Source organism: Cervus canadensis, chromosome 1, assembly GCF_019320065.1.
Source record: "Cervus canadensis isolate Bull #8, Minnesota chromosome 1, ASM1932006v1, whole genome shotgun sequence".
In the NCBI taxonomy this organism is placed as follows: Eukaryota; Metazoa; Chordata; class Mammalia; order Artiodactyla; family Cervidae; genus Cervus; species Cervus canadensis.
In genome coordinates, this window is record NC_057386.1 from 89562517 (window position 1) to 89570520 (window position 8004).

General features: G+C 36.4%; 1 non-coding gene across 1 annotated transcript; it reads left to right on the forward strand.

The window, feature by feature from the left end:
* Positions 1–1075: 1075 nt before the first annotated feature.
* LOC122425527 lies at positions 1076–1206 on the forward strand. The gene has a single exon (XR_006264895.1). It is a non-coding gene; the product is annotated as a small nucleolar RNA SNORA42/SNORA80 family (small nucleolar RNA).
* The last annotated feature ends 6798 nt before the right edge of the window (positions 1207–8004 follow it).

Sequence of the window (8004 nt, forward strand, 5' to 3'; positions counted from 1 at the left end):
CCCTGATAGCTCAGTTGGTAAAGAATCCTCCTGCAATGAAGGAGACCCCAGTTGGATCCTGGGTTGGGAAGATCTGCTGGAGAAGGGATAGGCTGCCCACTCCAGTATTCTTGGGCTCCCCTTGGGCCTCAGCTGGTAAAGAATCTGCCTGCAATGCAGAAGACCTGGCTTTGATCCCTGGGTTGGGACGATGCCCTGGAGAAGGAAAAGGCTACCCACTCCAGTATTCTGGCCTGGAAAACTCCATGGACTGTATAGTCCACGGGGTTGCACAGAGTGAGACGAAAATATTTAGTTGCAACACATGTAGCTTGGGATAGAAGTCCAAGCTGTAAATAAAAGTAGACATTATCTACACACAAGTAGTGATTAGAACAAATGGCACAGGTAAAGTGTTTTAGAACAATGATTAATAAGCTTTATTGAGCCACATTATGAATTAAAAAGTCTATATTTCTTCTTCAGAAACAAGTTCACATATACAATATTAAATATACAGTGTCGGGAGTTTCATTGCCTCCTGAAAGCCCATTTCAACATAATAGTTTCTCATGTGAAGCAAAAGGACTTTAGCTTAAATGGAGATTCCTGAGGAAGACATGAAGTTTAAATATAGATCTGATGAGTTTCACCATTTAAGAAAAGAAGGCACTTACAAAAGAAACAGAAATGGATGAAAAGAAAATATAACCTAGAGATTGTGATGACTGAGTGAAGTAAGTCAAACATAAAGAGGAGTAAATATTGCGTGATATCGCTTACATGTGGAACCAAAAAAAAGTACAGATGAACTTATTTATAAAACACAAATAGAGTTTTGTTTACCAGGGGTGAAATAAAGGGAGGGATACATTGGGAGACTGGGATTGACAGATACACACTACAATATATAAAATAGATAACTATTAAGGACCTGTTGTATAGCACAGGGAACTCTACTCATTACTCTGTAATGACCTATAGGGAAGGAGAATCTAAAAAAAGAGTGGATATATGTACATGCTTAACTGATTCACTTTGATGTACAGCAGAAACTGATACAAAATTGTAAATCAACTACACACCAAATAACAATTTTTTAAAAAGGAAATATAAGGCTCGTCCCCCTGGGCCTCTCATAGTGTCCCATGCCAGAGCAAACGCGCCCCCGAACCATTGCCTGGCCTCTGCCAGTAGGCTGCAGGCACTGAAGCGGGTTGCACAGTGGAAAAAAAAAAAAAGGAAATATAAAGAAATTTGTGAGTCAATGAGAGTTTTTTAAGAAGGTAGCTGAGTGTGTGTCAAAAGTTGAACATACACATATAGGTGTACACATATGTATTTATGCATATACATGAGCATGTATTCAACTTCTGATATATATTTATTTGTATGGGTATGGGTGTGCCTGTGTGGTATATTTGTGCTTAGATGAGCCTAAAAATACAGCATAGAATGGAAATAATTGATGGAGTAAGATGCACTCTACTGGGGCTAGGGATTTGAAGAAAATGAAAAAGGCCTGGAATAATTACTGAGGGGAATGGGAAATAGGCCAGATAAGAAAAATGTAATAGGATTGCCAAGCAGTTGTGGTTACCTCTGAATTTGGATTCCATAAATTTGCTATGGTACTAATCTTCAAGATCATCTGGTTTTCTCTAGTGGTACACAATAACATGGGTGCAGATTCAGAAGCAGAGGAGGCAGATGGTTGAGTTAATCCAGAGCTTCTCAAAAATTAAATAGGAGGAGAATATCAGAATCAGCTGGGAAGCTTTTTTTAACTACACAGATCTTTAACTCAAAAATAGGAAAATACATTTTGTAATAATGTACTATTGAGTGGCTAGAAAAAAGAGGGAAGATAGAAACCACATATTACAAAGTTGGTAAATTAGAAGAGGTAGACTAAGTAGAATTAGGAAACTATTTGTTACTGAGCTTGTAGTAATAAACGGTTAAACTAGATTCAAACTTATCTTCAACATTATAAAATGTAATGGAAAATCAGATGCTCTGGATGATAAGAATTTTTGTTGTTGAAAATAAGTTGCTCTAGAACAATCAGACTAATCAAATAGTTAAAGGCAACATCACATAATGTCTAACCATAATTTGTGGCCAATCTAGCTGTTAATTCTCCCCACTGGGTCTTTTTAATTCTCTGACTTGAACAAGTTACTTTGCCTTGGTCTGTCTGATTGCCTCATCCTAAAATGCATGTTTGTCATGAAAATTAAAGAAGTTAATATATTTAAAACACTTACAACCATACCTCATACCTAGTATACACTTGAAAAATGTTAGCTGAAATTATTACTAAACCTTAATTTTACCTTTATTGCATAGATGTGATTTTGTAATAGTGAATTCTCACTCAATGTAAAATGTGCTTTTGTTTAAAAAGCTAAAATCTACATATAATTATCTGTAGAGATCATTGTTTTTTAAAATTGTGAAGTTTCAATCAACTTGTAAATTATTGATAGATTTATCTTTCATTGCCTCCTTTCCTAGAAGCTGTTAACTATACTTATCATTTAGTATCATGTCAGATTCTTCAAATTTAATTCTGCATTAAATTCTCATCTTTATTACAGCAACCATGATTCTCTTTGACTGCCTTCACGTCATCCTTAACATAAATTCCATGACACGTAGGCTATAAAAATTGAGTTGTGAATGAAATGAGTGTTCTATTTGGAGAAGATTAGAAAGCAAAAGTGAGTCTCTCAGTCATGTCCGGCTCTTTGTGACCCCATGAACTTTAGGTCACCAGGGTCCTCTGTCCTTGGGATTTCAAAGGAAAAAATCCTGGAGTGGGTTGCCATTGCCTTCTCCAGGGGATCTTCCTGACCCAGGGATTGAACCCAGGTGTCCCACATTGCAGGTGGGTTCTTTACTGTCTAAAGCACAAGGGAAGTCCCAGAAAGCAAAAAAAAAAAAAAAAAAATCACTAAAGTCTGTAACAGAGAATGAGGCAAATAGGCATGAATTTTCTACTTCATTTGGGTCTGGGTTATTCCCTTGTACCCCATGTCTATTATGTCCATTAAAACAGAAATCTCATTTTCTCAGTCTCAATATCCATCAATATTAGTAGTTCAACCTATTCAACTGTTTATCAACCTAAACAGTTATTATCTGCAATGATTATTCTCTAGTACTCTTCATGATTTTTCTGAATATTGACCCTTACATGAGGATAGTAACACTGAAGTGGTAGCTATGTTGAAGCGCAAGCACATGGACAAAAAAATTGACTTTTTGTCTTTTTCATTTTATTTTCTTTGTTTTTAACTGTGTATCACATGTTACATATGTTCCTGAATAGTAGACAAAAATAGGATGCTTATGCAACCTCCTGTAAATGTTAATAAAGATTTATCATCTTACTTTAAACTACTGGGAAATATGAGAGCAAGAGACCCAGCAGCATATGAGAATTCCATATGACGTAAAAAGCCACAGCAGATAAATCATCCTTTGTGATCCAGACAATAAGCAAAAAGAGGTGACTGGTTTGCTTCATACTAAAAATACTTTATCTCCCCATTTCTCTTCTCATCTTTACAGTGATCTCTTCTGCTCCACAGAATTGTAAACCTGTGATATTTTAAAAATATATTTTAGCCTTCAATTAACCAAGGAAAATGTGACTCTCAGTAATTCATCCCTTATTTCTTTGATGAATAAAACTTAAAAGTACATATTTTTCTTTTTCCAACCTCTTCACAACCTCTTCTCTTGTTTATCATTTTTGTATTAAATTTTGATGGTTTACTATGATACCTTCACAAAAGAAATTTAAAGACTCTCTCACAGAATTTTAGACACACTATAGATGGTGATAGATGTTAAATGGATATACTGTGGTGATCATTTTGCAATATATATAAGTATTGAATCATTACATTCAATACCTAAAACCAGTATAATGTTACATCAATTTTATTCACAATAAAAATGAAAGAAACTTAGAGACACTCTGCCCCTAAGAATTTTAAATGCAAATGGCATTGTTCAACCAGAGCATTTATCCATTTCCCTTGGTAACTTACCCACAAAATATACATATGCTGCAGGAGATGTAGGAGACACATCCCTGGGTCAGGAAGATCCCCTGGAGTAGAAAATGGCAACCCACTCCACTGTCCTTGCCTGGAAAATTCCATGGGCAGAGGAGCCTGGTGAGCTACAGACCATGGGGTTGCAAAGAGTCAGACGTGACTTAGCTACTAAAACAACAATAACAAACAAATAGTTAGAAATCATGGTTTCTTCTAGATTTGAAGAACTTGAAGTTAGCTCTTTTTGCTCTTCCCCGGTGACTCAGTGATAAAGAACCTGCCTGCCAATACAGGAGACAATGATTCAAACCCTGTGTCCCAAAGATCCACTGGAGAAGCAAATGGCAACCCACTCGACTAATCTTGGCTGGGCAATCCCATGCACAGAGGAGCCTGGAGGGTTATAGTCCATGGAGTCACAAAAGAGTCAGACATGACTTAACAGCTAAACGACAACAACAACAATATACACAGAAAGAAAAACTGAGTTTCCAGTGGAATCTCAGAATCTGACCTGAGGTCACACTGCAATTATTCAATATTCTGATGTTCATAAAATAATATTACTAGAATCATACAAAATAGGCATCAGCAATGTGAAAGATTTTTCAGAAATGGTTTTGATAGGTTATCCTCTTCATGAACATTTTTGTTAAATTAAGTATTAGTGTCATAATAAAAAAAAAAAAGAAACTACATAGGTTGAAACAACAGAGACATTGTTTTTCCTGGATAAGAGGCCTCTCAAGCACTAACTATTAATTTGCATACCAGACTTCCACATGGCAGTTCTTGGTGCCTTCCCATGGAACTCAAAGAAAAATGTCTTCATGAACAAAAGATCAAATATATTTCAAAATATTCAAAGTCAGCAATACTTAAGAGAACCAAGTGACTAAAACCATATACAGCTATACACATATATGTTAGCTCAATTGTCACAAAATCCAGACAAGGCTGATTTAGTTATCTCTGTTTTACAGATTAGAAAACTAGGACACTCAAATTAGGGAGATTTGCTGTGTTTAGATAACTAATGAGAAGCACAAATAGAACTTAAAAGCATTTTACAATAGTAAAACTGATAATTAAATTTTTGAAACAATAGAAAGCCATAGAAACAATTAAATCCTCTGTAATAGCCAGAATTTACATGTATATTAAACAAGATATGTATATATAAGTAAGCACAACCCAAGAATTCAACCCAGGTCTCCTGCATAGCTGGCAGATTCTTTACTGTCATAATCATCAGGGAAGCCCATATATTAATATATATGCATTTAATTTTATTTAAACAAATAAATGAATTCCATACATACCATTCTGAAATTTGCTTTATTACCCTATTATTTTAATGGCTTATAGCATTTCTCAGTATACTTCACATATTTGAGCATCTCCATATGAGTTTTTACCAAAATGTCACTATCACAAATTATTCACTTGTTTATGTTCTTGGTGTTAGTTTTAAGAAAAGCTACCAATCAATGGAAGTTCTTAATCAAAAATATTTTATAGCTGTTATTATAATTGGTAAGTATTATCAAATTATTAACACTGTCTACAAATCTGTTTCAAACTTATTTGTACGTCAGTTCAGATCAGTTCAGTGGCTCAGTCGTGTCCAACTCTTTGTGACCCCATGAATTGCAGCACGCCAGGCCTCCCTGTCCATCACCAACTCCCGGAGTTTACCCAAACTCATGTCCATCGAGTCGGTGATACCATCCAGCCATCTCATCCTCTGTTGTCCTCATCTCCTCCTGCCCCCAAATCTTCCCAGCATCAGAATCTTTTCCAATGAGTCAACTCTTCTCATGAGGTGGCCAAAATATTGGAGTTTCAGTTTCAGCATCAGTCCTTCCAATGAATACCCAGGACTGATCTCCTTTAGGATGGACTGGTTGGATCTCCTTGCAGTCCAAGGGATACATCAGTCGTCGATGGCAATGCTACTTCCTGCACATTTTATTTAAAAAAGTATTCTGAATGTTTTCATTTTTTTCTTGTTCAAAAGAAAAAACAAAAAATATGATGAATCTTGTTAAAAGTTCAGTTACCTTATTACCTAGGAGATAAGGGGTGTTTTTAAGTGCACCTGCTCATAATTTTGTTCATGCCCTTCCCCTTTATTTCTAATGTGTTATATGTCATGCTCTTATTGATTTGGAGGGTCATTCCTTTTTATATTAAGTATTTTGATCCTGTTTCAGTTACATACTTTACAGAATGTCTTCCCGATGTGTCAACTTTAAAAATTTTGTTCAATCATAATTCAGAGTTTTGTATTTATTTTACATAATCATATCAATGGTCTTATTTAGGTTTTATATTTTACATCTTACTTAAAAAATTTTCCCCACTAGAAGATGATTACAAAACAATGGCATCTTAAATTGTGTTGTAGAATTCATTAGAATTGTTTGTAAGTAATAACTAATTTTATAAAAAGATAAACATCATATTTGCCATAATGTGAGATAGAGCTAAATTTATTGTGATATACATAGTTATTCTCATATCAATTTGTCTCTACTATGAAAAGATTAAAGTATAATCAAACATATTCATATCTGTTTCTGGACATTGTTCCATTGATCTTGTTATCTCTATGCTTGAGATTTATTGCTTTTATTACTGTAAATACATGTGTGGGTTTTTTAAAATAACATTTAATAAGAGGCCCAGGGGCCTTTTGGCCAGCAGACACTGACATGGTCATTGAGAGGACAGAGAAACTAGTTTCATACACTACGATAAAGTGCTTTATTGAAAGTAAAACACACCGTTGGTATAGGCTTGTTGCCATATTGACTAGAGACGGAAATCTACACAGTACTAAAAACTGACTTAAGGAATCCTTATTTTATTTTATTTATTTATTTATTTATTTTTTGAGAAAGTTTTTTTTTTTTTTTTTTTAATGCAGCCCCTGTCCTTGCAGCCCCTGTCCTTTTTCTTGGTGACTAGAAACTGGCAGATCTTACAATAACCATCAGAGTCAGCATTTATAATATGGGCTTTACCTTTGCATTGCTGTTACTTTCTTTTCCTTGGGGAAGGGGGAGGGAAGCAAGAGGTCTTGGTCATGTGGCCATTCATCGATTCTCTTTCTTTCTAAAAAGCACCTTCCTTGGCATGCTTGGGGAACTACGTTAGGCATTGATTCCTTTTACATGCCTCGTGGCTTCTCACGGAATTCTGAGCTCCCGAAGTCACACCTCCATCCAAATGTAGGGAGGAGAACGCGTCCCTGGGTTCCACTCTCGGCTGCCCAGTACTCAGCAGAGGGCGGGGTGGAGATGGACCGGCCTGTTGGTTAGTCCTTGTAGACTCGTTTGTTTGTTTCGTTTTAAATCAGGACTTTTAGTATTTTGGTCTCTTTATATGGGAATGGAGAGAGGCAGAAGGCAGTTAATTAAAAGGGAGTACTTTTCAGTTCAGTTCAGTTGCTCAGTTGTGTCCAACTCTTTGCGACTCCATGAACTGCAGCACGCCAGGCCTCCCTGTCCATCACCAACTCCCGGAGTCCACCCAAACCCATGTCCGTCAAGTCGATGATGCCATCCAACCATCTCATCCCCTGTCGTCCCCTTATCTTCTTGCCCTCAATTGTTCCCAGTATCAGGGTCTTTTCCAATGAGTCAGCTCTTCGCATCAGGTGGCCAAAGTATTGGAGTTTCAGCTTCAACATCATTCCTTCCAATGAACACCCAGGACTGATCTCCTTTAGGATGGAGTGGTTGGATCTCCTTGCAGTCCGAGGGACTCTCAAGAGTCTTCTCCAACACCACAGTTCAAAAGCATCAATTTTTTGGCGCTCAGCATTCTTCACAGTCCAACTCTCACATCCATACATGACCACTGGAAAAACCATAGCCTTGACCAGATGGACCTTTGTTGGCAAAGTAATGTCTCTGCTTTTTAATATGCTATCTAGTTTGGTCAT